This window comes from Protopterus annectens, chromosome 2.part1 (genome assembly GCF_019279795.1).
Source record: "Protopterus annectens isolate FY-2018-M chromosome 2.part1, PAN1.0, whole genome shotgun sequence".
Lineage (NCBI taxonomy): Eukaryota > Metazoa > Chordata > Ceratodontiformes > Protopteridae > Protopterus > Protopterus annectens.
Genome location: NC_056729.1, coordinates 1,362,201,520 through 1,362,219,182, shown reverse-complemented (window position 1 = coordinate 1,362,219,182; position 17,663 = coordinate 1,362,201,520). Strand labels below are relative to the sequence as shown.

The 17,663-nt window shown below is 37.9% G+C and overlaps 1 protein-coding gene across 8 annotated transcripts in view; it reads left to right on the top strand.

The window, feature by feature from the left end:
- Positions 1-17,663, top strand: part of RBM47 (RNA binding motif protein 47) — an 876,418-nt gene that overhangs the window by 395,357 nt on the left and 463,398 nt on the right. For 7 of the 8 annotated variants that reach the window (XM_044062819.1, XM_044062821.1, XM_044062826.1 and 4 more), the window contains exon 3: positions 11,347-11,410. The gene's annotated coding sequence lies outside the window, so the exon portion shown is untranslated. Of the gene's footprint in view, positions 1-11,346; positions 11,421-17,663 lie in introns of all 8 variants that reach the window. The other variant, XM_044062822.1, reaches the window with a different exon arrangement.

Here is a 17,663-nt window from a genome sequence, read left to right as displayed (position 1 = left end):
TTGTCACAGAAGAGGAACTTTTATTTCCATTAGCACTCCAACCTTCTATTGGCTGCTTAATATATCTGTTGTTTTTTTTTTTTTTTATTATTATTTTTTCTTTGTATATAAAACTAAGATGGATAAGTATTTTTATTTGTTTGCCTTTGTTTAAAAGGGAAAGTCTGACTTGATACAATGTCCATTTTCAGCGGAGACCAAAGGAGAAAAGCTCTAAGAAATAATAGATGTGCAATATAACAAGGTTGAAACAAGGACTAAAGAAATATACACAGAAATACTGAAGTTCATGAAAACTGAATAATCAGGAACTATCACACAAAGATATAAAGTGCAGTAAGTTCTAAGAACTGTCATTGGTTCATATTACAGAACATCACTAAAGCAGGAAATTATCAGTCTAAAGGTAAAAATACCATTAAGGAGCAGAGTACCGAAATTTGATAGCAAAAGTAATGTGATATATGTCTATAGGGTTAATGATTTGTAAGCTAATGTAAGAACAGATGTGCACATGTTCTAAATTCGGTAAGAAATAAAGAGCCGGTTGGGATGAAATGGTTAAATAGGTAAGACAAGGAAATCCTGAGTATTTGAGTATTGTTAACCTGTAAATTCAGGACTTTTTGCAAATTCTAGCATGATTTAGATGTAGTTTGAGGTTGATTTTAAAAGTGAAAAGATTGTTAATTGTCTGATGGTGAAAGGAATGCTATTCCATAGTTTAGCTCTGCTTACTAACTGAGTAAAATGAGTCCCCATGTAAGTTGCTTGATTTTTTGGGATTCTATTAAATGTTGGTTGTTTGTTCTAAAGTTCCTTTTAGGTTTGTAACATTTTATTTAACTCTGATGCCTGAGGTGTTTGAGAGCAGGTGTAGTATTCTGTGGGCCATTATGACTGGTGCACATGATATGAGGTGTGGTAGTTCTAACTATTTCAGATTTAGTAAGGGAATACAGTGATTGGTTCATTTTGACATGCTGGATGCAAATTTACTTATTTTCTGATAACTTGTTCACGCTTGTTCATTAGCGTAGTCTGAAGATTAGAGAAGATTGTAGAAACATAGAGCAGGCTAGAATGCAAGAGGAATGTTGCAGTTACCTTCCTGCTGTGGTCAGTGAGAAATAGCTTGGTTTTGTAAGTAACCCTAATTTGCAGTGTTTTTTTTTTTTTGGACAACAGCACTGATGTGCTTGTAAAAGATTTAAGTTTGTCATCAATGATGATAGCCAGTAGATGAAAATCCATAAATAAATCCCTGGTCTGACTTGTCAGACCTCAGTAGGTAGACAGAGTAATTAGCATTAACTATAGTAGCTAATCTGCAACTGGTTTACTGAACTGATTGCCAAATCTATATCTACAAACCTATTAACATGTTAACTCCATTAAGAGTGGGTAAAATGGAATAATTAATATTGCTAAAGTGTTTAACATTCTTCACATAACAGCATGCATTCCCACATTTTTTTCTTCAACTAGTAGAAAATGGAGATAAAGCTCCACACACTACAAAGATAATGATTTGGTCACTGATCATAAATCCTTCCTCTCGAGCTATACTATCGAGATGAATTTCTTACCTTCCATTTGTCAGATACATAATAAGTTGGTTACAACCAGTCAATAGATCATAATCATCCATATGTAATACACAGAACAGCCCTATTATACTACAGAATTACCAAGTAAGCTCCTTATCGGAGCAGGGGAATGATCTTCAAATCTTCCAATAACAAGTAAGTTATTGTGAGGTTCCTACATGCAAATCTTACTGTGACAAGCTTTAGCATTAGTTACAAACCAATAAAAATCTACTGTAAAACTGAAAGATGCTGTTTTTTCTGAAGTCTGTTCTACAAAACTAAGGAGGAAGTTCTGGTTGTCAGGATAACCATGTCTTTCAGATTTGATATATCTGAGCTGTTAGAATTACTACATAACAACTTAGCATTTTTTTTTTAATGCTTAGTAGTAACACATCAGGGATGTCTGTAAAGGTTGTCATTTCACAGTTAGCCATCCTCTCCTTTCTGGAGAAAGAACTACTTGCTAATGTTGGAAGTCTACAGATCAATTTCCCACATTCACTTTGCCTTTCCATGTGTTCTCAGATGTTTCTTTCTTAAGAATACGGTGTTGTCTGGAAACAAGAACAAAACCTTTTTTGTGCATGTTATGGTCATAGTGATCAAGTCAGTTCACATCTGGAAAGAATTATAATAACACTGCCAGTTGTAACTCCAGTTTGCTGTGTGTTCTCAGAATAGAACAAAATTCCTCTTGAGTTTTGCTATAATGGCAAATTTCTTCAAACTATTCCTTGAGGTTTATGATTGGTTCACTGATTATAACCCATTTATTATGTATTCAAGACATGGATGCTAAGAAATCCACCTCGAGAGTAAAGTGAAGCTTAGTAAAAAAAAAAAAAACTGAATCTGTTGATGCTAAGATTCTGTTTATTTCCACGTCTTACAAAAAAGTACTGCACAAAAATAAGGAAACTGGAAAATGTTATTTAATTTCTCTGTCATAAAATCGAAACATTCAGATTGTACATTGAAGAAATACTGTGCAAAATTAGATGTATTAAAATTGATCTAATTTCTCTTTCATTGGACCTGCAGAGGCCACCAGTTCATCAGCAAACACATTAAGTATAAAAACTAGGCCTAGAAGGAGCAAATCAGCCTATGACTGTAAACTGTATCTGAATCCCTATCTATGCTAACACAATTATTTAGTGCAGGTAATGATGAACTGTTTTTTAAGATGTAATTATTAAACATAATTTAGGTACAGCTCAAATAGACTACACTACCTTTCAGGGAAACAGTAAGCTCAAGGCAGATTTTTGTACAAAGAGATGAGAAATAGGATCACATAACAAGACGGTAATGGAGACAAGATTGCTGGCTGCATTTCACTTTCTAATAACCCACAAACAATATTGAAGCCCATATGGTAACCTCAGCAGTGGTAAGGACATCTTCTCTTTGTCCTAGATAGGTCTTGGCTTTGCTACTGTATTTAAACAGTACATTGGGGCGGTTATAGAGAGTATAGTGATCACACAAGAGTGCAATAGGCCAGAACTACTATAAACATGTACTATACCACACAAATTTATTTATAAGTTACTGATGTAGGCACAAAAGCACAGCTGCAGTAGTTGTTTGAAAACAAAATATTTATATGTCTGCTGCAGGTCTACAGAACTTTAAACATGCACTCAGCTTCTCAGAGAATTGTAGGCCCCAAGCATTTTTAACTTAGCTGTTTTGCTCCTTTATCCTGGGGTCAAAACTATGCATGGGGAACACACTGCAGTCAAAAAGACCTGTTCTGTAGCAATGCACATGCATCCAGCCACATGCGCATGCTCACACACATACACACGCACACACGCACATACGCACACACACACACACACACACACACACACACACACACACACACACACACACACACACACACATTATAGCTTAATGAACAGATAATTGAATAAAATCAACCAGCATTATTTTGAGAGAAGAATAGAATGTGTATCTAGAGGATACCCATAAGTAAATGGGAAACCAATTTGACTGTCAGACCATAACCATAGGTTGGGACAGTTGACAAATCCACATTATATAACAAGTTGACATACTTCAGCAATCATCTACTGATGTAAGATGCTGTGGACACGAGATTTGTCCAACAGCATTATGAACTTTTATTTATTTATTTGTTTGTTTGTTTGCACTAGCTATCTGATACAGTAAATGATGTTTGTTAGCCAGGACCGTAGCAAAAGACTTGTATAATTGTATAATGGACAACAAACAAATAATTACAAAAATGCAATGTAAAGTAAACACACCTGGCAGCATAATATAGGAAGGTGAAACTAAACATTCAAATGCAACCAAGCACAGCAGCAGAAGACTTTCTCAATGCTTTACGCACACTATGTTTTCATTCTAGACCTTTGGTATTATTCATGTAATACTGGCATTTATAATCCTCAGATATTCTCTACAGCCTTCTTCTTGATGTCAGAAAGGTTATGTTTGGCACTCAGAGAATTGATCACAATGCAAACATGTATGGGATGTGGAAGTTTGTTAACCGATCATTGTGCATCTCAGTTAAAGAAGTGTTGATATTTATTCATATAGGACGGATTTCTGATTTCAGTCTCTGGACAAATTAGCTTTTGAAAACATGGATGTACCATCTGTAGCTCCTAGAGACTAGTTGCATAAACAAACCACTGCTACTTGAAACCAGAACAAAGCTGTAGTAATTATTGTTATTAGTTTTTGCCCAAATTTAAGGGGCAGTAGTACATAGAACCTCAGCATTGGACTGAAGCAGCAGTTGTGCTGTAGTACCCCTGTCCACCCACCCCTAGGTTCTATGTTGTACCTCTCTCCACCCACCCCTAGGTTCTATGTCATACAGTAAGGGCTTTTAGAATGCTGAAAGGCATATACATTAAATACTAAACTGTCTAAAAAAATCTCTTGTGTCATAGTCCCATTATTTATTTGTTTTATGGCAGCATCTAAGGTAACTTTTTTCCCACTCAGAAATCCCAGTCTTGTTTCAAATGTAAAGCACATCACTTACTCCTTCCAGAATCAATAGAAAAAGTAAAAAAATATACATACACTTTATGAGATTTAGTAAGTAAAGCATGTTAGTACTTTCAGCCTTAACTGAACATAAAACTTCATAAGTCTCATGACACATTTTCAGTAGATGACTGCATGACTCTTTGTATAGGAGCCTATAGATGAAGATTAGCTGTTTCTACTCCATAAGACTCCACACCAGTAGGTTCACTGCTAATCAAAAGTTGGTAGTTTAAGACAACTGAGAGAAGATATCATCCACTCATGCAACCAAATGGTTGTACTGCACAACAAATGTTAAATGTCGCCTGCAGTATAATCTGTTGATTTCATGATAAGAAACTCTGAATAAGATTTTTCCACTAAAGGTAAAAGTGCTTAAATGATTTTGATATACACAATGGTATGAGCTGGATCCCTGACTGTGACAAAACACAGGATGATTTATTTAGACCTAAACCTCCACTTCCAAATGAACAATACCAGAGAGAACAACATGGATCTAACCCAGTGTATTCCCCATTTCTGGAATAGTCAGACATACATATCAAGCCAAGTACTTCCTTATCAGCCTAATACCATTCTGAATGACTGTATGGGTGACTGCATATTTTCGTCTGGGATATGTAAGGAAAATCTACATAATGGGATACATTTTTAGTTCTCCACTTGTACTCAGTGATGTCACTAAGCTCGTCAATGGTCTGTGAACCTTTGAAACCATAGATGTTAATTAACTCATACTGCTCAACCTCTTAGAGTAAGAAATCTGGACAAAGCCATAAAAAAGCAGTACAAATAGGGACAATTTTGAAATATTTATCTTACAAACTTAGAAAGTTGATAGAATAACAGGTTTTGCATTAACACAAACTTTCTGAAGAGTTTGAAGTCTAAAACTCAAATGTCTGTCATTATTTTCTAACTTCAGTCTTTAATGATTTGTTACTAATTTGCCAGAAAGCCACAATTTTATGAAAAATGGACCAAAAATATAAGGCAAAAATCTGGACATTCTGCAAATATCTGTATAGTTGAGAGGTATGATTGACTTCATCTTGTATTCTGTATGTTTGGTTCATCGGTGTGTCTTTTTGCATGTTTGGGACTTTAATCAGAGCAGTGGGGCATGGTTACACTGGAAAAGCTGCATTTGTATATTGTGGTTTTACCTGGGATACAGTTAATTACAAATGGAGTAAAAGCAGCTCAGTTACGTATCTTCAATTCATTTCAGCTGCCATATTCCATTAGAGGCGATGGATAAAGTGTTAATAATCTGTCTGTTTCTATTTAGTTATTATAACTTTGGCAAAAGACGTTAAGCACTAGCTGCAGTATAACCTGACAATTTCATGACAAGAAACTCTGATTAAGATTTTTCCAATAAAGATAGAAGTTCTTAAATAACTTTGAATGGTGGAAGATTGACATAATAGGTAAGGTCTTTGACTCACAGATAACAAGGTACAGGGTTTTATTATGATTTCTTTTTATTGACTAAACGTGTAATAGTCTATAGACTGATAGCCTAACATTTACCTATGAACCTACAAAGTCTGACAAGTGCATTTTATTTCTGATGTTGAGGTGGTTTTAATTTGTCCCTCAGTTTCATTGAGGTTCTTATCTTTGGTTCATTTACTTTCAGCTGTAATCTTGTTAACATTCCTTGTTTAAAAATATCCGAACATGCTTATGAGGGTCATAAGAATGACTTAGATTTTTAAAAAGTTAACTAATAACCCTGAGATGCATGTAAACAATTGAAGTATTTGTATCGAAACATTGTCTAGTTTCATAAGTGAAATTTCCTTTTGCATTTTATATTGAACCACTGACTGCAAGTGAGTCATATTTATGTATATTTACAGTGAGAAAGTAAAATGTTTATGTATTCTTAATATTGTAATTATTAGTAAGAAGGGTGGTTTATAAATGCCTTTAACTATTTTGTATTATCTGATATCCCTGTATCGACTGAGAGCTATGTTCCAATCTTGGTGTTCAGCCAAATTTGCTCAAGTGGGTGTAGGACTCCCTTCAATGAGGGTTGATCTTGTCTCCCCTCCCATTTGTGAATTTCATGGATAAGATAGTGGATTGCACTACAAGTCTGAAGAATGTCCGGTATGCAGACATTAGGGTGGCACTCTTCTTGCTTGGAGATGATGACATCCTATTAGCCTCAAGTTACTTCAGTATGCATTGTAGTGTTATAGTGCAAAATGTGAAGCTGCTGAGATAAAAATCATCACCCCTACATTCAGAGGTCATGGCTCTCATCCAAACAAGGAGACTAAATTAAATGCATTCATATTTGAATAAAATCAGTTAAAAATAATATGGTAACTTGTTTAAACGTTTTTTCATCTTTGTTCTGTTCTTCTTTATCAAGCTACCCACGCATAAAAAGCATCTGTTATAAAAAATCAGTAATTTTGAGGGTTTTGGAGCTAAATAATGTAGCTTAAAGTTTTTTAGCAATAATCCAAGACTGTGAGTTAATAGTACTAGATGAACTCACATTTGACATGGATTGATTATGAGGTTGAAGGTCAAGTGTAGTTACTAGGTTTCCAGTGAGAAGCCTAGCCCAAATTTTCAGTTGCCCCCTAAGCACTGTCTGGTTAAGTAATTTGCTCAAAATTACACAGTAAGAAAATAAGAATTAGGGAATCAAACCATGCAAACTGCCAGACTATAATGAGATGTGGGTAAATTCTGCATTAACCACACACACACACACACACACACACACACACACACACACACACACATATATATATATATATACACACACACACACACACACATATATATATATATATATACACACACACTGGACTGGATTATTACTATCATACAATGACATTGTTTAAGAAAGAAAAACTTCCCTTTTCCAAATAATGTCATTATGTAAGATGACTTTGGTGTTCGTCTGTTGCTTCTTCTTTAAGGGGATGTCTAAAGTGTGCACTGTGCATATAAGTGGTGTTGCTTATACAGTACAAAACAGTCTGTCCTCTTTTTTATTTTATTTATTTATTTTATTTATTTGCAGTTGGTTTACCAGGATAGTTCATTGGGCCAAGATGAACCCGTTTTCACTGGAGTCCTGGTGAGAAAAGCTCCAAAAACAAGCAAGATTACAGTAAGGTTTAAGTTACAATCATTACAAACACTACAGACTAGTGACAAACATTACAATATAAATACTGAGAAGTCATTTCATCTTAAGAAACCTTGCACTTAAGAGGTGCATTCTAATAAATTAATTGTAACTAGCTTAGTACATGCAAGAGCAGGATGTATGAGTTAGGAGAGTAAGTGAAATGGATGTTGCCAGTATAAAGAGGGGAGGATATTATGTGGGGTGAGAGCAGGAGCATTCCCACTGGGATATTAGATGTGAGTGAAGAGATTTTTTAAATGAAAACTGGTTTGAGGTGGTATGAATGGATGGTGGTAGGGATTTCCAGAGACATGCTAGACCATAGGATAGGAGATTTTTACCTGGGGAAGAGTTGGTTTATACAGTTCTATTAGGTTTTGGTTGTTAGATCTTAGTAGTCTATTGGGGAGGTGTATTTTAAAGGCAGAGGAAAGGGAGGAACAAAGCGATGGGTTGAAAATGAGCTTGTGTGCAAGAGTAAGTTGAGTGCAGGTGAGATGATTGGATAGTTCTAGCCCTTTTAGTTTGTGGAGTGATATACAATGGTGGGTGGAGGACTTATGGCTGGTGGCGAACTTGGCAATTTTGTTATAGCAAGAGGAGAGTTGTGTTTTAAAGGAAGATTGTAGGTTAGTTAAGAGTGGGGCTCCATAGAGGAGAGAGGGGATGAGAAATGTGGTAGATAGAGTGAATTTAGTGGAGGGGGTGACGTAATGATTTTGTCGGTACAGCATGCCACGTTTTTGGTGGGTTTTTTTATATTTAGTTGTAGGTGGGAAATGAATTTAAGCTGATTGTCAATTTGGACCCCTAGTAATTTGGCCTGTGATACCAATTCAAGAGATGTGTTGTTTTTGGCTAGTGATAGAGAATGTGCTTATATTGAAAGAGGTCACTTTAAATGGGGTAAATACCATTAATTTGGTTTTAGAGGCATTGAGTGCTAGGTGATTTTTTTTTCATCCATTGTTCGGTGGTTGAGAATGCATCTTGTGTAAGATTTAGGAGTGTAGGGATGGAGGTGGCAGAACAGATAATAGTTGAATCATCTGCATATTGGATTATATTTGTAAAAGGGATGGAATGGCGGAAATCGTTTATAAATATATTGAAGAGGAGGGGACCCAGTATGGCTCTCTGGGGAACTCCAGCTGGGGTGTTAAAAAATGAGGAGGTGGCTTTTTTCCATTTTACTGCTTGATATCTATTGGATAAGTAACTGGTGAACTAATTCAGAGAGGAAGGGGTTAGGTTAAGCTTAGAAAGTTTAGTTAGAAGAAGTTTATGAGAAATAGTGTCGAAGGCCTTAGAGAGGTCAAGTAGGAGGGTAGATACAATGTGGCCAGAGTCCCGGGCTTTATTCACAGTTTCTTGGAAGGAAAGGAGAGTGGTCATAGTGCTGTGACTGGATCTAAAACCATGTTGTGTGGGAGTTAGTAGGTGATTGTCTATGATATGAAGTGGGAGTTGTAGATGGATACACTTTTCTAGGAGTTTAGAGATGGGAGATAGAATGGTGATGGGACGGAAATTAGTGATATTGTTATTGTTGCCACCTTTATGTAGAGGTATGATAAAAGCCTTTTTCCAAATTTGGGGTACAAAACTTTTTTGGATAGAGCGGTTGATTAGAATGCTGATGGGGTAGCCAATGGCTCTGGCAGCTATGCTAAGAAAATATGAAGGAATGTTATTGGGGGCATTAGAGCATGGCTTCAATTTCTGAAGGAGTTTTTATGGTAGATGTGGGTATAGGTTTTAATACAAAAGGTGGGGACTGAGAAGAGGGGGTATTTGAGGGTGGTGATGATGGAGAAGAAATGAAAGGAGAAGCAGAAGTTGGGGGTGTAATGTTATTAGAGGAGGATGGGGTGAAGTGGAGGGTGTGGTGGTGTTAGAGAAGGATAAGGTTAGTTTGGAAATAGAATCAATGAAAAAAGAGTTAAATTGTGTAGCCAAATCTATGTCCGGAGCATTCGGGTCTGGACTGGGGTTATCTGTTTTGCTGGGATTAAGGAGAGTAGAGATTCCTTTTCAGAATTTTTGAGGGTTTGTTTTATAGTTGTTTTGGAGTATGGAGAAGTAATTCTGTCAATCAGTAATGATAAGCTTTTTGACTTTGTTTATAAGTGTTTTGTAGTCATTATGGGTGGCGGGAGTCTTATTATTCTGGTAATGTGCCCAGACTTTATCTGTGATGCGCATGGTAGCTAGTGTGCTTTTGGTTAGCCAAGGGGCAGTTCTGATTTTTATTCTATCCCCTATGTAGTTCCTTTCCTTCAGTGCTGCTGCTGTCCAAATACATGCAATACAGAAGCATTTGCAACATTGGAACATGGCATCTATGGCATATGTCAGTTTGGTATGCAATAGCCGTACCAAAATTCCTTCCTGGATAGGGTATGCCAAAGGTTGCAACTCTTTCCCAACCCACTCTAGTATCTGAACTATTAAGTGAACTTAGGACATCCTGCAATCAGGAATACAACCAACTTTTTTGTCAATAATACTTCATTAAACCAAGTTCATTTTCTTGCACATAATTGTCCTATGCAGATTCATATTGATAACATTGTCTATTTTATTTCCATTCTGTATTTGACAAAATATTAAACTACTTCAACAAAAGTTTTCTAATTAAAATCACTTACAATAAGATGACAATAAGATTTTCGCAGTGTGATATAAAAATCCTTTTTTTTTTGTTAGCATATAAAGTATTTTATTTTTGGCATTGGCAGTGTCATCAACCCCCCTGTTTCCCAAATCACCTAAGGCCAAAGTTTACACCACTGAGTGGCTAGCCCTGATGAGGTCCATCCAAGAAATGTCACCTTTCAAAATCTTCTCAGTTTTAACATTTGCTTACTTTATGCAATGGGTAGTGAAAGAGTAAATATAAACTCTGTTTTATGAGCTGGTATCAGACTAATAGGCGAAGGAATTCATCATTTAGGACACATGATGGAATATAGAGGGAAGACACAAAATAACCAGCACCAATCCAATTAAAAGGTAAAAGGTAATGTGAATCTGAAAAAACAAGGTTCGTGATGATGGAACAATAGTCAGATTAGTCAAAATGTCGATAAAATATTTTATAGGTATATAAAGAAGGAAATAAAGCACACAAACACTGAGATCAATCCAAAGTAAATAAAATATGTGCTGGTATGGGTGAAAAGGAAAAGAAAAAGCCAAGCTACTAAATGTACAGTCTTGATCAGTATTCAGCAAGGATGGGAAAATTAATTCAAAACATGTAGGCATTAGAAGACCCTTGGTATTAACTAGTCTCAGTCCATTCATAGTAGAGAGGGAAAATGGAAGAGAAGCTCGGGGCAACCTGGTCAGATGGGTAGATGTGACATGGGAACTGGTAATAGCTAACATGTATGTATGGTTCCTGTTTAGTGACTTTTTGTATTACATAAACCCTTGAATAGTTTATATGTATTGCAACAGAAATATTGAAGGGATGTAGATATATTGATATTTTTATGTGTGATTTATTTTCTTTATTTGTCGTACTTTTTCTAGGCTCAGAAAAATAACCTCTGAACCTCATCAGACCTCTTCCTTGATTTTTCCAACAAGTCCTCAGGTAACTAAATGTATGTTTGTCATATGTTTTCCTGTTTCTCAGTCAAATGTTTGTTAGTTTTGATCTTTTCAAGCAGCAAAAGGGATGTCATTTTGAGGATACCTGGATGAATTACAGAATTTATTTGTCTTTGAAATGATTTATTGTGTTTGTTAACTGGGTAGGTCATAGAGTGGCCACGGTGGTCCAGTGGTTAGCGTTGCTGCCTCACAGCAAGACGTTCTCTGGTTTGATCCTTGGCTGGGGTGCCTTCTGTGCAGAGTCTGCATATCCTCCCTGTGGTCGCATGGGTTTCCTCCGGGTTCCTTCTACATCCCAAAGACATGCTGTAGGTGGACTGAACACTCTAAAATTGGCCCAAGGTGTGAGCATGTGTGTGTGTGCCTTCTGTGGAAAGTTGGGCACTGGGCTGGCAACTCAACACTGTAAAATTCCACTGCCAATCATGAGCAGAAAGGTGATATTCTCTGGTGACCCCTAACTGGGAAAAGCCAGAAGAAGTTAACTGGGTAGGTCGTACTTATCTGATAAATTTGTTATATAAATGAACAAGTGAAACCATAAAAAACACAATATTTAACTTTTGCTCCTCTTTCAATAAAAAGTTGCTAACATATAGAAAGTCAGGCAGTTCATTTTTATCTGCACTTGATGAAGACAGTAGTTTTCAACTTTGCAGTAAAGTGTAACAGTCTCTGTGGCAGCAGTATCATTTTAAATGAGGCTTCTGTACCTTACAGAAGACAGAATCATTACACTTGCAGTGTCTCATAAGTTATCCTATACCAGAAGACTACGTGGTTTTAATTAAAATGTGGTTAGGAGGTACTGCTTTGAAAGGGAAGCTCTTCTGACATAAAAATCACTAAAAGATTTGATTGCTTTTATGTCTTTGGTATGTACCACACAAGACATCTACAACAACTGGAAAGACCACAGAAATACCTCACAAAGAGGATTACCGGCCTCAAACAGATGCCCTACGCAGACTGTCTCAAAACCCCCCAGCTTTACTTCGTCACATGTCGCCTACTCCGAGGTGATCTCTGCCTAACATACAAAGCTATGTCAAACCCAGAGCTGTTGGACATGCTCCACTTAAAGAAATCCCAATCCCTTCGAGCTACATGCTCTAAGGACCTAAAGCTTGTCACCACAATAAACAGAACATGCTGGAGGGATAGATTCCTGTCCCAGACACTTCCCATACTCTGGAACAAACTACCTATCTATATCAAACAAAGCTCTTCATTAGCACTCTTCAAGAAAAATCTTGATGATTGGATGGGAAATAAGAAATTCACACTGGGGATCACTTCTGTGGCTCTGCTCGACAGGGGCACAGGAAAATAATTTTCTTGGGTAGTGAAAGCCAGGGTACCTTTTTGGCTAGGCTTATATAGGCCCTAGGGCCAATAGCCTAGTGCCTACCTATGAACCTATGAACCTATGGAGTCCCACAGGGTGCAGTCTTGTGTCCCCTCCTGTATGTTATCTATGTCTTTGAAGTCCAGCCCAACACGAAGGGACCCTGGCTGACAGTGTTCACAGATGACCGCAAGGTGGGTGGTATCATTAACTCCCCAAGTGATGTTGACTTCCTGCAGAAAGTCCTCACTGAGACCTATGAGTGGTGTCAGAACCCTGTTCTTAAGCTCAATGCCAAAAATTGTGTTGCCATCCCCTTTGGAAACAACTTGGTTCCCATGAATTACCACATCGATAGTAGTCCACTGAACACAGAAGTCATCATAGCAGATCTGGTAACACAGGTTGACAGAGACCTCTCTTATGACAACCACATTGCCACTGTGGTCAGAGTCCTTCTATGTGACATATCTCATTACTAAGGTTGTTGCATCCATAGGTTTATAGGTTCATAGGTTACTACTAAGCTAACTGCCTTTGCGAGCCATTTTGGCCTAGCCAATTATCCCTTGTGAGACTCAAACCCTGCACCTTGTGTTTGTAAGGCAAATGCCTTAACCATTAGACCACCCTCCCTCCCCAGGAGGAAAGAGGTCATTGTCTCCCTCTACTCTTCCCTCATTAGGCCAATCATTGAGTGCAATGGCCCATGTGGCATGCACCTCACTAGACATCTGCAACAACTGGAAAGGCTGCAAAAGTACCTCAGAAAGAGGATCCTATGCCTTAAACACTTGTCTTATATGGACAGACTCCAATAACTCCAAGTATTATCAGTCTCATATCAGCTACTTAGAGGTGATCTCTGCTTGACTTACAAAGTCATGTCTGACCCAGCTCTTTTAGGAAGTCTACATCTAAATAAATTCCAAATCATCCACACCACATGCCCCAGAGACCTCAACCTCATTACCACAATCAACAAAACACGCTGGAGGGACAGGTTCATAACCCAGAGACTGCCCACTCTATGGAATAGATTTCATATACATGTCAAGCAGAGCACCTCACTGGCCCTCTTCAAGATAAATCTGGATGAGTAGATGGGAATAAAAATGTTACCCTGCGGATCACTCCACTGGCTATACTCAATAGATGCACTGGTAACTAATGTCAGGTGGTACGATGCCAGGGTAATCCTATGGGCTAGGCTTGTAAAGGCTCCATGGCCATTAGCCTAGTGCACACCTATGAACCTATCTTAGTGGAGAAGTTAAAGGTGCTTTGTTTATAAATCATCATGAAGCATACAGCTTCTATTTAACAAAGAGATGACTTTCAACCCATTTGTTTGACATATATTTGCTTGATAAAGATTATTTCGCATGTTTAAAGATCAGCAGGTGGTAGAACTCACAATGTATGTCTTCCTTTCAAAGGTATTTAACTTTTCAGATCATGAGCTCCTGCTATATAAAAAGTCTGTGCTTGAGCTGAATGATTATTCTCCCCCAGAGATGATCATACATTTATCTGCTCTGTCACAAACATACATTTTTTTGGCTTTGATTATTTTTTTATTCATTTCCTATCACTGATCTCAGGGCCCTACATCGCTTCAAATGAATCCCTACTACTCACATATGTAGGTAACATCCAAGCAAGATTCTACAGCTTAGGACTGTGACATCTTCAGGGGAGAATGCCCGAGAGTTGTTACAAAATTATTCACCTACATCAGAATTATAGGGTAAGAGGCTTTTGGAAAGCCATACTGAGGCTGGGTAGAGGTTTTCATAGGCAGTTTATTTCCTAGAATATAAGCATGCAATCAAACACTGCTTTCACAGATGAGAATTTTACCTTACATTCATACTTTCCTGGGCCTAAATTTATATATTTCTATGGTACGATCCTATCCCATCTCACCCTCCCATTTAAAGAGCAGAGCTGAATTTTAACGACACAAAAATTACAGAACCAACTGATATTGCCAACATACTGGCAGATAGGTTCAGTGCTAACTTTACCCCTCTCACCAAATAAAGGGCCCATATCTATACAAGAAGAATGCAGAGTCCCTATAATCACATCTATGCAGCTAAAAGCTGCACTCTCTAAAACCAAAAACACAGCATCCATGGGACCGGACAACATCCCAGGCTGCGTTTTACACGACCTTCAGAACGAAATGGCTCCCCACCTAAGCACCATGTTTAATCATAGTCTCACGTCAGGCTTTGTGCCCAGTGAATGGAGCACAGTAACAGTTATCCCACTCCACAAAGGGGGAGCTACCACTGATCCTGGGAACTATCGCCCTATTGCCTGATGAGCCTGGTCTGCAAGGCAATGGAACGTATCATCATGGAAATCATAAACAAAAACATTAGTAACCTCCAAATTCAGGACCCTACCCAGTTCAAGTTTGTGAAAGGCAGATCATGCCTTCTGAACCTGATCGACTTCTTTGAGGCAGTCACCAAAGCCGTAGACGAGGGTAAGGTGGTTCACACAGCCTATCTTGACCTCGCCAAGGCTTTCGACACCATCCTCCATTCTGGAATTATAGCTAAACTCACTAAACTAGGTATAAATCCCTATGTCACAAGATGGGTTGCCAACTGGTTCATTGACAGAATCCACACTGTAAAAGTTGCAGACTCCAAATCTGACTTCAAACCAGTGACAAGTGGAGTACCACAGGGTTAAGTCCTGGGACCTCTCCTGTTTGGTATCTACTTCTCTGAAGTACAGGCTAACACAGAAGGCCTCTGGCTAACGAAGTTCGCAGATGACTGCTAACTAGGAGCCATAGTCGAGTCCCCAAGTGATGTGGACATCCTACAGAAGGGATTCACTGAGACAGATGCCTGGTGTCAGAGGCATGACCTCAAGCTCAATGCCAAAAAGTGCATTGTCATCCCCTTTGATAAAAACACTGTACCCATGAGCTACCTCATAAATGGCAGTTTACTTAATGCCAAATGTGTAATAAGAGACCTTGGGACCCAGGTGGACAGTAGTCTCTCCTTTGATAATCACATTGCCACAGTAGTCAGGAAATCCTTATATGTGGCACACCTCATCACAAAAGGGTTCTCATCCAGGAAAAAATAGGTCATTGTTCCCCTCTACTCAGCACTCATTAGACCCATTATAGAGTACAATGCCCCTTTTGGAATGTACCTCACAAGACATCTGCAGCAGCTGGAAAGGCCACAGAAGTACCTCACAAAGAGGATTACTGGCCTCAAACAAATGCCCTACAATGACCATCTCAAAAACTCCAGCTTTACTCTGTAGCATATCACCTACTCCGAGGAGATCTCTGCCTAACATATAAAGCTATGTTAAACCCAGAGCTGTTGGACATGCTACACCTAAAGAAATCCCAATCTCTACAAGTTTCATGCTTTGGGGACCTAAACCTTATCACCACAATAAACAGGACATGCTGGAGGGATAGATTCCTGTCCCAGAGACTTCCTATACTCTGGAACAAGCTACACATCTATGTCAAGCAAAGTTCCTCATTAGCACTCTTCAAGAAAAATCTTGATGAGTGGATGAGAAATAGGAAATACACCCTGGGCATCACTTATGTGGCTTTGCTTGACAGGGGCACAGGAAATTAACTTTCTTGGGTGGCATTAGCCAGGGAATCTTGTTGGCTAGGCTTACATAGGCCCTTGGGCCGATAGCCTAGTACCTATCTATGCACCTATGAACCTATGAACCCTTACCCCTACCCCTACTTGTTCTCTAACACACAGTACAATAACCTGGAAAAAAAAAACGCTAGAAATCCAAACAAATACCAACAAAACACTAGCTGCAAAATGGGTCCAAAAATAAGCAGTGCTGGTGAAGTTAGACACAACAAATTTATTTAAGCTAGTATAATGCACAATATATCTTTTTGTCTGTGTGCAACAGACTTCATCAGAATCTAGAATACACACATCAAATGCTTCTTTTAAATGGTTGTCCCCTACCATAAATACCTGCAATCAGGTCTTAAAGGTATAACACTCAAATAAAACATTCCAAAGATATTGTGTACATTGAAAATCAACAATACTAAATATAAGCATATAAAATTCCACTTAGTTTAAATAATCAACACATCGTGTCTATTTTAAAATACAACATAAAAATATTTTATTCCTAAAAAGTACCAAAAAAAACCACAAAAACAACAAAAAATAGTGCTAACATTTATTAGTCCTTGTTTTTAACACTGGAACTAGGGCCACGTTATCATTAATCCCCGCTAATGTGTGGCATCTAACGATACTTGCCACCACAACTCCCTTACTTTTAGATTGCCTTTCCATGCCCCCCCCCCCCCCTTGGGTTAGGTGTCATAGTCTCTAGTAAACAAGATAAGAATCCTTTATAGTTAGAACAATTAATGGAGTGTCTGCATAAAGCATTATTAATGTTTTTTGCTCCTATTCCATATCTATGTTCATAAATTCACTTTTTAAGACACCTCTTGGCCTTCCCATCATAAAAAGCTGGGCATGTACTACAGATAGTTAAATAGACCACTCCTTTACTAATGCAGTTTCCATATCTTGGGTAAATAGTAGTCTTAGCTGTGTTTTTCAAGTAAACAACTGATGGTTCTAAAATATGTTTACATTGCACACAGCTACCAGTGCTACCACCTGGAATATTGGCTTAACCGGATTTGCTGGTGGGACTGTTCATATCTAATCCTTGAACAGAGGGCTAGCTCAGAACATGTATATTCTGTTGACATTTCCATGGACATTCTACTGGATTTTTATGATATTGCACTGATGTCATTATCTTAGCTAGGAAGCACAAATAGCATGCAAGCTTATGGTGGATATTTCACTTTCGCAAAGGAACT